The 14,619-nt window shown below is 35.8% G+C and overlaps 1 protein-coding gene and 1 pseudogene across 1 annotated transcript in view; one reads left to right on the top strand and one right to left on the bottom strand.

Moving 5' to 3' along the window:
- LOC120780145 overlaps positions 1–14,619 on the bottom strand; it is a 301,454-nt gene that overhangs the window by 107,813 nt on the left and 179,022 nt on the right. The window lies entirely within an intron of this gene.
- Positions 2,864–3,065, top strand: LOC120780150 (annotated as a pseudogene).

The raw sequence follows: 14,619 nt of genomic DNA, 5'->3' as shown, positions 1-14,619 counted from the left end.
CTACCGCAGTATTTTTGGATGCAATTATAGCTGTATCATCAGCGTAAGTGGCTACTTGAATATCACCGACAACAGGAAGATCAGCAGTGAATATTGTGTAAAGGACAGGTCCCAGAACACTGCACTGTGGGACACCAGCACGGATACTGTATAGTTTGGACGATTCTCCTTTCATTTGAACATAAAAGTGGCATTGTTTAAATGTGATTTCAATAAGAGAAAAAATGGAGCAGGAAGTAGTTTTTTCAGTTTATATAACAAGCCTGAATGGCAGACCCGGTCAAATGCTTGTTGTATATTAAGTAATACAGCCGCAGAATACAGCTTTTTCTCGAAACCATTTGTAATTATATTCACAATACGATGTCTTTGCTCTGGAGTCCCATGACCTCTCCTTAACCCAAACTGATGTTCCGGTATTATATTGCATTTATCGAAAACTGGTAACAATCTACTCATAAGCATTCTTTCAAAGACTTTAGAGAATGTCACCAGCAAGCAAATAGGACGGTAGGACGACAAAATATTTTCGGGTTTGTTTGGTTGTGGAATCATTATAACCTCCGCACATTTCCATTGTGTAGGAAGGTGATGTAACCTCAAAATTGCATTATAAATTAGTCATAAAAATATAATACTCTTTTGAGGGAGTATTTTCGTAACTCTTCCGTCAATTTTATCGTAGACTGGTGATTTTTTTTGGTTCAGTTTGGCGAATTCTTCTTTAATTTCAGAAACAGTTATTTTACGAATTGGAAGACACATTTGACAAGGTACATCCAGGAACTGTATTAATTCAGTATATTCAGGTGCAAGATTTGAATTTGGTTGAAACGTTGAGTATAAATGTTGTGCAAATGCTTCAACCATATCCATGGCAGTTTTACACCAATCTCCGTTATAATTACGTATGGTAATATTACAATATGTAGGTCGCTTTAAAAATTTGGTAGCTCTCCAAAGGCTGTTATCGTAGTCTTTCGCGTTAGGATCCAGACTTTTGAGAAACTCTGCAGTTGCTTCATTTCTTATGTCATGTTATCGTTTTTTAAGTTGGTTTGATGCTGTATTGTACCTTGTTTTATCTATTGGACACCTACTGGTTTGCCAAATTTTCCGAAGCTTCCGCTTGTTACTTATAAGGTTCCTAAGCTCAGCTGATATAAAAACAGTATTCTGTGATATACATATTTGAGCTTTGGCTTTAATTTTATCATTTTCTCACTTTTATCAATTGTTTGTTTTATACGTACTTTCATTTAGGCACAACATATCGGTGTAAACTTTCACGCCTATATATAATATTATAGTTTTGAATTTTGGTGCTTAGAAAATGTGTGAAGAAGTATCACTTATCACCGAAGCAAATCTAATAAAACTTCAGTATCTACTTATTAGAAGCTTTGATAACAAAAAACTTGATATTAACTTTTACCCTACTATGGTAACATTTTAAAGGAAAAACAGTTATCGTGAGCAAGGAAAGGTCTCAGAATTTAATGTTGAAGTTGAGATAAAAAAATTATTGCATCACATTGCGTCACAAATGTAATTAATGAACGGAATGAGTCCCCTAATTACCTGTTATGAATAGGAATATGTGGCTTTGATGACAGTTCTGGTACTTTTTATGCGTCAACTCCATTAGGCCAACGTGGAACAAGTGATAAATATTTAAAGTTGTAAGGTATTTCTTCTAATTTTGCATCTCCTAAAATGCATACAAAGCAGTTCTTTACAACTTTTGTTATTTTTCATCCAATATTTTTCTATGTAATTCTGCGCTTTTCTTGCCAGCCTGGGTATGAGCCATGCGAATAATTTCTGCCTTCATTTCCCGTGGAACTTATACTAACTCCTTGAGTGGATCTTTGTATATGTATTACCCCATTTTTTAATTAAATTCATTATACGTATTATTTTCCTAAAGTGTAATGAAATTGAAAGATGAATTTTGTCCATTTCTTCTCCTTCAGCCAGAAGTTATACGAAATTAAATCAGGCGAATGCGGTGGTTGCGGCACGATATTAGTTGAAAATGGCGAAATGATCAATGCAGTATGAGATGGTGCATTATCGCACTTCTTTGTTCAAAAAATTCAGACATAGTAAAAACCGAAGAATTCACAAAACGTCGCATATCTCAAATACTAATGAATACTTTGACGTGAAATTTGGCATAGATGTACTACCAACTTACAGAAAAGAAAAAAATTTACACATTCGAAAATCACGCGAATTATGAATTACAAAATTCACCTTTTAATTTGATCACAGTCGTATACTCCCCTAATGGCTTTGTTGAAGTTATACTTCTTATACGAGTTCGGAAAAGGTTGCGATAGATTCAGGTTGCGCAACCTTGCTCAATATGAATCTACGCAAACTTGTCAGCGAAGATGTTCGAGCAGCAAGCGAAGCGGTGACAATGCCGCGATCGTTTGTTCGTTTCTTTCGGCACAGCTCGGCTTTTCTACCAACAACACAATGTCGCCATGCTTATGCTGTTGTTGTTTTTGTAGAACAATGTTTCAATTTTTGGTTGGTGACATATTCAATTAAAAATAAATTCTGTTGGGATTCGAGCCTACGTGCTCGTCGTAACTTTTCAAGCGCTTACCACCAACACCACCATTGACACTTGTATTGCGTTGTCCTAATTATGGTTTGGTTATGCATGAAAGAAATATACAATGGTTCGCCGACTGTTAGCTCTTTCCTTGCTGCGCATATGTATGTTTGTATGCTTGTGCCTTATTGAAGTTATGCTTCTTTTTCTTTCGTTTGTCTTTCATTTCTGCGAATTCTCAACTATTTTGCGTATATTTTGGTTGAAATACTCTGCGTTGGCCGTTGAAAAATTAAGGCTATACTTTACAGGATCATTTCTGTAGTTAGTCCTCATTTACATTTTTTGGAAATCGACCCGCAATGACGAAGTATATCGTTTTATCTGACAGCGTGAGGTTAAGAAGTTCATTTCTAATTTTGTCTTGTGGCATATTAGAAATGATGTTTCTTCGAAAATCGTTCGCTTACAACGGAGAAAACGACTTCTGAGTGGTGATTTTAATGAATAAATTCCTTTTGGTTGAAATGCTCTGCGTTGGCCGTTGAAAAGTTAAGACTATACTTCTCAGGATCATTCATTCCTTTCATTTCTTCAAAGAAATTAATGACATTTAGAAATATGCATATTTGCATTATTTCGTTGTCATTTCCATATTCGTAGCAATAGAATTTCTATGGCATAAGTAAAGTAATGGCCGCCGATTGTCACCCCTTGCCGCTGTAGCAGCTTCGCCTACAAACATGCGTAAATGTGTATGTATGTATACGTATGATCGTGAATACATATCGATTTTTGCGAGAACCACCAAAAAGTTGTGCAATTTATGATTTTTAGCTTTTGCCATCGTCGCGAAAAGACGACTTGTTAGCAAAGGCATGCTCGGGGAGATGCTACGGCCTCTGTTTTTATGAATGAAGCGAGATCGCTTGTGGAATTTGCGAATGCGTTCATGAATGAAATCGTTTTTGTTGTAAAATTTACTATACTTGTTCTTCGCCAATTTGGCTGCCATATTGACTTGTGAAGATCAATTTTTTGTTGGTGACATATTCATATGTGTATGTTTGTATGCTTGTGCATTATTCGGCAATGTATGCAAATATATGTACATATAAGTATATATGAATGTATGAACATGCAAGCCAATGCGCGCACATGTAATAAGTATATTGATAAGTGATGAAAATATGATTTCAATTTCTGAACGCGCGTATACATACACTCATATGAGCATGTGCAGATACACAAGATAGGATAGAAGATGTAAGTATGCCTTTTAACATCTTATACTATACAAATAAATATTTTTCTTACTAATAGAAATTAAATTTATCACAGCAATATACATAATATACAAGTTAGCACCCCATACATTCAAAAAGTATCATATGATGCATTAATATCATATGATACGAAGTAAAATAATATCACACCACTAAATCGCTGAGAGTGCGACACGTGTAGTGGCAACCTGTGGGAAGCGCTGCGTCAGCGAAGTGCCAACCTGTGGGAAGCGCAGTGTCAGCAAACTCCGTACCCGTTGCAGCGGCAAACATAGGTCTAGAGTTAAGTATAATTAATTGTAAATTTTAGTTTTTAAGTGGAATTCAATAAAGGAGCATAGCTCCCAGAAAACATTTTTTTTAGTAAAAATAACTAAACGTTTTTTAACTGTGGCGAACGGTAGTGATTGTGAATAAAAAAGAAAAGTCTGAAAATAAAAAAAGTAAGGCTCCGTGAGTTAAAAACCAAAAAAAAGTGTGTAAAAACATAAAATGCAATAAATACTGTGCTAACGAGACCTCAGTACTGTTAAAGAAAAGGGACAACCCCGGAGCGCATCACAACATCCTATGGAAAGCTGAAAACACCTAATGTAAGATTTATAAAATATTATATTTTAAGACTATTATAAAGAATATTATTATTATAAAGAATACGGAATTTGAATTGAAAGAAAATAATTATTCGACACAAAAAAGAAAAAAAAAGAAATTATAAAGAATTTTATTATTATAAAGAATACGAAACTTGAATTGAAAGAAATTAATCATCCAACACAAAAAAGGAAAAAAAACCTTAAATTAACGTAAGCTTTACAAAAAGATTCTAATATTGTCAAAGAAAGTACTATTACAAAGAATTTTTTTTTTTTAAACTAATTAACTTAAAAGAAAAGATTATCATAATGCCGGATACAGCTGAAGAGCTAATTGAACAATTAAATCAAATGAGGATAGACTATGGGCAGACCACCCATCCCACAAATCCTTCCAACCATCCTTTAAATCCTCCCACCCCTAACCCAACTTCCGTAACGACAATAGTTCGAGAAGTACTCGAACGAATGAGTACTCAGAATATTACTGACTTTACCGAACCCGACCACAGTGTGACACTGAACGCGAATAACATAAACGAACTACATAGGTAAAATTCCGGACATGGTTAAATGCCTTAGGGAATTTTCAAGACGACCAGGTGAATTTAACTCCTGGAGGAAGAGCGTAGACAGAATTTTTAAAGCTTATGAGGGAGTCAAGAAAACTCCCAAATACTTTGCGATACTCCATACGATAAGGCATAAAATAATTGGCGATGCCGACACCGCATTAGAATCATACAATACTCCACTCGATTGGAGTCAAATTCGAAAATGCCTTATGATGCATTATTCGGATAAAAGGGACATAGGTACCCTCGAATACCAGATGACCACTCTGGTCCAACGCTACGACGACATAACGACCTTCTACCAAAAAGTTTACCAACACCTTTCACTTATATTAGACAAAATTTCACGTCTCGCGTTAAGTGACGAATCCATACGGACTATGACAAACTCATATAGGGATAAAGCCCTTGATACATTTATTAGAGGACTAAATGGCGACTTACCCCGTCTTCTCAGCATGAGAGAACCGACAACCTTGCCCCAAGCACTACATTTATGTCAAAAACTTGACAACATGACATATTGAATAAATCATGCGAACAATACACGTAAACCCAATATCCAACCACCACCACGACCTCCCCGAAATAACAATTTTAATAATTTCAATAACAACAGAGCTTTTTACCCTAAATTAACGTATTCCCATTCCCCCAGACGAATTTTTGAACAACAGGCATTCGGTCGCCAAACAAACCGATATCCCCAACATTTTCCCAACTATGTATATGCAAAATAACCAAGGATTCATGCCGAGGTTCAGCAATTACCCGAACAATCCCCATATTGCTAGAGAAAATACCTCCTTTAATAACACACCGAACCTACCACCCAAACCACCGACCCCAATGGAAGTAGACCAGTCCATACGGTCAAGACAAATTAATTATCAAAACAGGCCCAATATATTCCAGGACAATCGACCACCGAAACGTCCTGTTTCTGCACAACTGACTCACCCTCCAAGCAAAATACAAAGAAATTTTTTTACTAACGCAGTCGAATTAGACCCGAACGGGATATACGATGACAATTCCCATAGCAATTATGATAATGCAGGTAAAAATGAGCCTCATACTATTAATTTTTTAGATTAGCGCCGCTTTCGCTGCCTTATTACGAATTTAGAACAAGGCGCGGAGACACAATAGATTTTCTTATTGATACCGGATCCAATAAGAATTACATTCAATCCACTAAAATTAGGAATCCAATTCTGAACGAAAAGCCCTTTACAGTGAAATCAGTTGCCGGGACAATCGAAATTACCCACCACACCTTTGTCGACATTTTTGGACCAACAGTAGGGAAAATAAAATTTTTCATATTGCCAACTTTAAGGTCGTTTCACGGCCTAGTAGGCAACGATACACATAAAGAATTAAAAGAAATTATTCATACCGATAAAAATTTAATGACGATTTGTCAAAGTATAAATATAAGGTTAAAACAAAGAATATCACACGAAGTGAATAACGTGACAGTCAATATTCCACACCTCTCTTTACAACAACAAAACAAAGTTAATAATATTATTGATAAATGCCCAAACCTTTTTTCTGATCCTGATGAAAAACTCACCTACACCACTCTCATAAAAGGTGAAATCCGGACAACAACCGAAACCCCCGTCTACTCCAAGCCATACCCGTATCCGATGGCAATAAAATACGAAATCGAACGCCAAATTGAAGAACTCCTAGATAATGGAATAATAAGGAGATCGAAATCTCCATACAACTCCCCAATATGGATAGTTAACAAAAAGTCAGATGCCTCTGGTGAAAAAAAGTATAGAATGGTCGTTGATTATCGTAAACTTAATTCGGTTACGATCCCCGATAAATATCCCATACCAGAAATTAAGGAAGTCCTTGCAAATCTGGGAAACAATAAACTATTTACTGTTATTGACTTAAAAAGTGGGTTCCATCAGATTCCACTTCGCGAGTCAGACATTGAAAAAACCGCATTTTACGTAAACAACGGAAAATATGAATTCCTTCGCTTACCCTTCGGTCTAAAAAACGCTCCGGCCACATTCCAAAGAGCACTAGACGACATCCTACGACAACATATAGGAGTAAGATGCTACGTTTACATTGACGATGTAATTATATTTGGAAAAACTGAAGAAGAGCATTTTGAAAATATAGAGTTAGTATTCCAAACATTAGAAAAGGCAAATATGAAAATCCGATTAGACAAATGCACATTCGCTAAAGAGGAAGTAGAATTTTTAGGATATGTAATCAGTTCAAATGGAATAAAAGCAAACCCCGAAAAAGTAGAAGCGGTAGCTAAATTTCCAGTTCCACAAACTCTCAAAGAATTAAGATCCTTCCTAGGTATGCCAGGTTATTACCGACGATTTATACAGGATTACGCAAAAGTAGCTAAACCATTAACAGCCACTATTAAGAGGAGAAGCTGGTCATGTCTCCAAACGAAACTCGAAGAAAATAGATTAGCGCACCCAAATTTCGATAAAGATTTTGAACTATCCACCGAAGCCTAGATTTCGCATTAGGTGCCGTGCTATCGCAAGACGGTAGACCAATTACTTTCATATCGAGAACTTTAAGTAAAGCCGAAGAGCATTATACTACCAATGAGAAAGAAATGCTTGGTATAATATGGTCACTGAATTCACTTAGAAATTACCTCTACGGTTCAAAAAAAGTTAAAATTATCACCGATCATCAACTTCTTACCTATGCCTTAAGCCATAAGAATACTAATAGTAAAATGAAGCGATGGAAAGCCATTTTAGAAGAATATAACTATGAACTAACTTACAAACCTGGTAAAACAAATGTAGTTGCAGACGCCCTTTCAAGGATACCAATTCAAATAAATTCACTCACACCTACGATTCATAGCGATGAAAGCTCAAATCACAATTTAATCCCTTGTACAGAAGTTCCAATTAATGTTTTCAAAAACCAAATTTTTTTCAAGATCGATGAAATATCTTCATATCAATTTAAAATAATTTTGCCAACAGTTCATAGACATATAATTACAGAACCAGAGTACAACGAACAGCTATTGATTTCTTACATGAAACGATACCTTAACCCATCTGTTATAAATGGAATTCATACAGAAGAAAGGATAATGGGTATGATGCAAAATATCTATCCCATTCATTTTAGTAACGTTAAAAGCCGATATACCCAAAAATTAGTGGAAGATATTAGTAAGGAACAAGAACAGGAGAACGTCATATTAAAAGAACATTTAAGAGCACATAGGAATGCCACTGAAAATAAAACACAAATTCTCGAAACAAAATATTTTCCAGGTATGTTAAATAAAATAAAACGAATAATAGCCAACCTCACCGTTTGTAAAGAAATTAAGTACGAGAGACATCCCAATCAACCGAAAATTACAGAAACTCCATTACCAACATATCCAGGACACACAGTCCATATCGATATATTTTTACCAGAGGGAAAAATAGGCATGACAGCTTTAGATAAATTTACAAAATACGCAATAACAAAAAGCCTAAATAGCAGAGCAATAGAAGACGTCAGAAAACCTTTAAGAGATATTATATTTTTCTTCGGAGTACCAAAATTAATAGTTATCGACAATGAGCCATCTTTAAACTCAGCTTCTTTAAAATTTATGATGAAAGACGAATTAGGAATAGAACTTTACACTACTCCTCCATACAAAAGCCAAGCTAACGGACAAGTGGAAAGGTTCCACTCTACATTAATCGAAATAATGCGTTGCATAAAAGAAAACGGTGGACACAGAAATTTTGAAGAACTTTTAGAAAGAGCAGTATCTGAGTATAATCATTCAGTTCATTCCACAACACTTAAAAGACCAGTAGACCTATTTTTTCATAGAAATGTTACATTTACCCCCGAGGACATAGAAAGAACTAGACAAAGCAATTTAGAAAAATTAGCTGAGAAACAAAGAAAGGAAATCGAATACCATAATAAAAATAAGAAGGAAAAAAAATCATATCTACTAGGACAAATAATATTTGTTAAGAAAAATAGGAGATTAGAAACTAAGTTAAGTAAACCCTACATTAAGGAAATAGTTAAGGAAGATAGAAATAGTACCGTGTTAACTGAAAAAGGACAAATAATTCACAAAATTAGAATACGTAACTAAATATGTACGATATTTTTTCAGAATACTACTACCGCTATGCCTGGCGGAAGTACAGATCCTCGACTACTCGAACTCCCAATTAATAACAATAGAAAAGGGAACGGCTAGACTACAAACAGGAACATTTAGGATAATACATGAAATTGACATAGAAAAATATACGGACACACTTGGCCACATAGAATCGACTATCAAAACCGAAACTATCCGCAAAAACCTAATTACCCCTTCATATTCCACTTGATAACACAGATAAGAGCCCAACTTAACAATCTCAAAGTAGAACAAAAAATAAAAAGATCACTAAATTTCCTGGGTAGCGCATGGAAATGGATTGCAGGAAGTCCTGACCATGAAGACTACGAAATAATTTCAAATAAAATAAATAATGTCTTACAAAATAACAATAATCAGGTATTAATTAACAAACTTACAATTGGCGAAATAACCAATATTACGAATAATATAATTAAAACCATGCAAAATGAAAAAAGTTTAAAAATTGAAGCATTTCTACAGCTAAAATATAAATTAGAAATAATTAAAGAAGAAATTTTAAATATTGCATGCGCAATACATTGGGCAAAAGCCAACATAATAAATTCTTTTATTTTATCAAATGAAGAAATAAATATTGTAAAAGAAGTAATAGACAATGACAATATTCCATATGTAAATTTAGACGAAGAAATCGAATTTTCCGAAATAAAAATTGCAACTAATGGCAAAATTATAATTTATATTGTTAGCCTCCCAACCGTAGATAATCAAAATTGTAAAACATTAGATATTAGGGCAGTAAAAAATAACGGGAGGATCAATAAGATATAAATTTAAAAATACAATTTTAAACTACGAAAAGGGAATTTAGGGAATAGAAAATTATTGCAGGAAATACAATTCCCTACAAATATGCTTAAACAATAATGTAATAGATTTAAGTAATGATACTTGTATAATTAATCTTTTAAAAAGTCGTTTGCCAAACTGCATGGAGGTCAACAACCAGCATATCCCAACTATAGAGGAAATGGGACCTGGAATTTTACTTTTAAATAAATACAACGGAGAAATTTTAATAAACAACGAATCTACATTTCTAAACGGGACCTTCATCATTTTGTATACCAACGTAACGATTGCTATCAACGGGAAAAAGTTCTATAGCGAAGAAAGAACAGCAAGTAAACCACTACCAGCCATCCTATAACCGTCATCCCCACCACTCAAGATAGAAGAATTCCTCTCGCTAGAGATGCTGAAACAGCTTAACTTCAACAATACAAAGGAAGTAAGTCTGTTATAAGCAGCAAACAGAGTTAAATTCGGAACCAGCATCACTCTAATGGTAATTTTAATAATCATCGCCCTAATTTTCGGGAAGAATCTTCTGATGAAACAAAAAGAAGATGAACCCAAAAAACTGTCACAACCCGCAATAGAAGGACTCAACTAAATTTTCAATACACCTAAAGATTGAAACGAGGACGTTTGAATTTCAAGGGGGGACTAGTTAGCACCCCATTCATTCAAAAAGTATGCATTAATATCATATGATATGAACTAATATAATATGACATCACTAAATCGCTGAGAGTGCGAAACGTGTAGTGGCAACCTGTGGGAAGCGCTGCGTCAGCGAAGTGCCAACCTGTGGGAAGCGCAGTGTCAGCAAACTCCGTACCCGTTGCAGCGGCAAACATAGGTCTAGAGTTAAGTATAATTAATTGTAAATTTTAGTTCTTAAGTGGAATTCAATAAAGGAGCATAGCTCCCAGAAAACATTTTTTTTAGTAAAAATAACTAAACGTTTTTTAACTTACATATACATAATATTGCTGTGATAAATTTAATTTCTATTAGTAAGAAAAATATTTATTTGTATAGTATACGATGTTAAAAGCAAAAAATTAAAAATTTATTCTGTCGAGATTCGAACCTGTGGCAGCATCTTGACTTTCCAAGCGCTTACCACCAACACCACCATTGACGCTTAGTTTGCGCTGACTTAAGTATGGTTTGGTTATGCATGTATGTACATAAGAAACATACGATGGTTCTAATAATTTTGTTTAAGTATAGAAATATGCTTTTGTAGAACATTTGCATTCGCAAACATACAGACAAATGTGCAAACGACATAATATATGAATGTATGATTGTTTCGCATTTTGCTTCTACGCCGGTCAAATTTCTATACAAAAATCGGCCGAATTGTGTGAGAAAATAAAAAAATGGACAACTAGGGCAAATAATTTTTAAAAAATTTATTGACAATTAAATATAAATGAAAATACATGTAAATACCTAAATTTACTTAAATTTATTTAAATTTATTGAAATTTCGTTTCGCATTTTTGGGCACTTTCAAATTAATTAATATAAGTAAAATTCACGACTTAACCCGCACACGTCTTATTCGTGCAAAATTTCCAACTTTATGAAAATTGGCGCAATTATTGACACTTCAATTTTATGTAAAGTTTAAAACATGTTTACATATGAATATATAATATATTTCTTCATTTTATGTGCATAATAAATTTTTAAAATGTGAATTTAAGTTTTCTAGTTTTCTTCCATACAAAATGATATGCATTTCTTGGAATATTACTAAGAAGTATATCTTCATCCGCGCGTAGGGACTCCACGCACCTTTTTTTGTGCTGCTTTAAAATGAAATCTTAATGAATCTTTTAGTACCAAAGTCAACATTTAACTGAGCATATCAACATCTTTAATTTTTGTCGAGGACCTGTGTTCAATAACATATTTAACGTCTTGAAGGTACATGGCCCAACGTGCTATACGTACTCTAACGGGAACGTCCTTTTCTTTATGGCTAGTACGAAACCATTATAATCACTAACAATCTTGATTTTCTTACCCATGTCATACTTGTATATTCTCCACTTCTTCAACACCTCTATTATCGCAAGCACCTCCATCCATAACTTTCCGCTCTACTTAAAACAACACTTAACTTTTCCACTCCGTGGTCCTCATCTTATGCTCGATTACCCCGCCCTGTGACAAAATAACGAAAATTTTCAGAACTAATTCGGCAAAAAACAGAGGGAGAATTGGAGGTACGTAAATTAACTCAATTTGCCCACTATGTATTACGGGAGGATGGAGTCATGTGTAGAATTCACGCAAGTGAGAAAAGTTCTCAGATCGCCATTTACTTGGGAGTGGCCACGAAACGATTCTTTTACATATTCGAAGCGGGTAGGTCCTTGTGGTATTTACTACAGTGGCCATATAAAGGAGCACAAGTTCGGTGTGTGAGATTCGTGGTGGGAGAGAGACCCTGTCGCTGAGTAGTATCATTCACTCCGGTGGATAAACGTCTAGCCACAATTCGCATCAAAGCAAAGTTCTTCAACACACTCGTCAACAACTCGGTATAAGGGAAACGTGGGACGACATTCCAAGCTCCTTACGTTCAGCTGCAACCGAAACTATTGGTTTTCGGAAAATGCAAGAGAACAGGTGGTACGACGAAGAGTGCCGTGTTGCAGCGGAGAGAAAACTGGCTGCCTACCTCGCAACGTTACGATCGACCACAACACTTCCGGAATGGGATAGATACTTAGAGCTGAAGAAGGAAGCGAGACGTATTTCCAGACAAAAAAAAGAAAGAGGCCCAATTTCGTCAGTACAAAGAGCTGCAATGTGGTCGACAGGGATAATATTCTACGAAAAGATGCAGCAACTAACAAAAGGTTTCAAAACCGGAGCATACTCTTGTTGATCCCCTAGAGGCGATGTAGAGACGGATGAACTGAACATATTAAATTATATAGAGATAGAGTGACTTCTCCAGCCTGCTGAATTTCAGTGAATGCATAACACCAGGAGATGGTGAGCCAGATTCTCAAAACGATGACGCTCCGTTGTCCGACCATGAAGAAGTTTGAATAGCAATGAAGAACAACAAAGCGGCGAAGGTCGATGGATCACCGGCCAAGCTATGCAAACACGGCGACGAAGAACTGATAAAGGGCATGTCCAACGATTCGAATTTAGATGTGGTCTACCCAATCCACAAAAAGGGAGACTCCACAAGCTGCGCCAACTACCATGGGATAAGTCTCTTCAATATCCCATAAAAGGTTCTATCGAGGGTACTGTGTGAAGAATTATAGCCCACCATTAAAAAACTGATTGAACCTTATCAAGGTGGCTTTAGACCTGGAAAATCAACAACCAGATATTCACCATGTGCCAAACCTTAGAAAAGACCCGTGAAAAGAGAATCGACACACACCACTTCTTTTTTGATTTCAAAGCTGTTTTTGATAGCACGAAAAGGCCGCTATGTCCAAATTTCGTATCTCCTCAAAACTAATACAGCTATGTAAACCGACGTTAAACAACACCAAAAGCTCCGTCAGGACCTCTCCGAGCCATTCGATGCAGAACGAGGCTTCAGACAAGACGACTCCCTATCGTGCGACTTCTTCAACCTGCTGCTGCAAAAAATAATTCGAGCTGTAAAACTAAACCGGGAAGGTACAATCTTCTATAAGAGTGTACAGCTCCTGGCGTACGTCGATGATATTGATATAATTGGCCTCAACAGCCGCGACGTTAGTTTTGCTCCCTCTAGACTGGACAAGGAAGCAAAGCAAATGGGTCTGGTGGTGAACGAAGGTAAGTCATCAAACAAACAGTCGTTGCACTCGCGACTAGACACCCACGTCACTGCTGACAGTCATATCTTCGAAGTCGTTCGTCTCTTTTGGAACCAGCATCAACACCATCAGCCTCGAAATCCAACACAGAATATCTCTTGCCAACAGATGCTATTTCGGATTAAGTAGGCAATTGAGAAATAAAGTCCTCTCTCGACGAACAAAAACCTAGTTCTATAAGTCACTCATTCTTCTCGTCTTGCTATATAGTGCAGAGGCTTGGACGATGACAACATACATATGATGAGTCGACGTAACGAGTTTTCTAAAGAAAAGTTCTGCGAAAGATATACATATGGTCCTTTGCGCTTTGGCCACGGCGAATATCGCATTCGATGGAAAGATGAGCTGTACAAGATATACGACGGCATTAACATAGTTACGCAGCTATAACCGCGTAAATGGTTTCTACGCCAGCAAAGAAGAAAAGTATTACGAACGATATGTATCGCTTCGAACTAAGTTCCATTGGGGCGTGGAAAAAGTCATTAGCTTAGTGAAAATGTTAACCCCTTGGAGTCTTTCCAGCACATCATTAATAGGAGGCATAGGGAAATTATGCCTAAATTTTTTTTATTTGAAGCCCTGAAAACGCAACATAATCGTTTTGTGCCATCTTTTTCAGCCTAGGACTACAGGTGAGTTGACAAATTAAGTTAAATTTAAAAATAAAAGGTCTCATCGTCATATAAAGAATTTCTTATTCGCTCTTAATGCTACTATACTCTTCTCCAAAGAAGAAAAAC

The sequence above is a fragment of the Bactrocera tryoni genome, unplaced genomic scaffold (assembly GCF_016617805.1).
Source record: "Bactrocera tryoni isolate S06 unplaced genomic scaffold, CSIRO_BtryS06_freeze2 scaffold_190, whole genome shotgun sequence".
Classification (NCBI taxonomy): domain Eukaryota; kingdom Metazoa; phylum Arthropoda; class Insecta; order Diptera; family Tephritidae; genus Bactrocera; species Bactrocera tryoni.
Note: the sequence above shows the minus strand (reverse complement) of the source record. Positions and strands in the feature narration are given on the sequence as shown.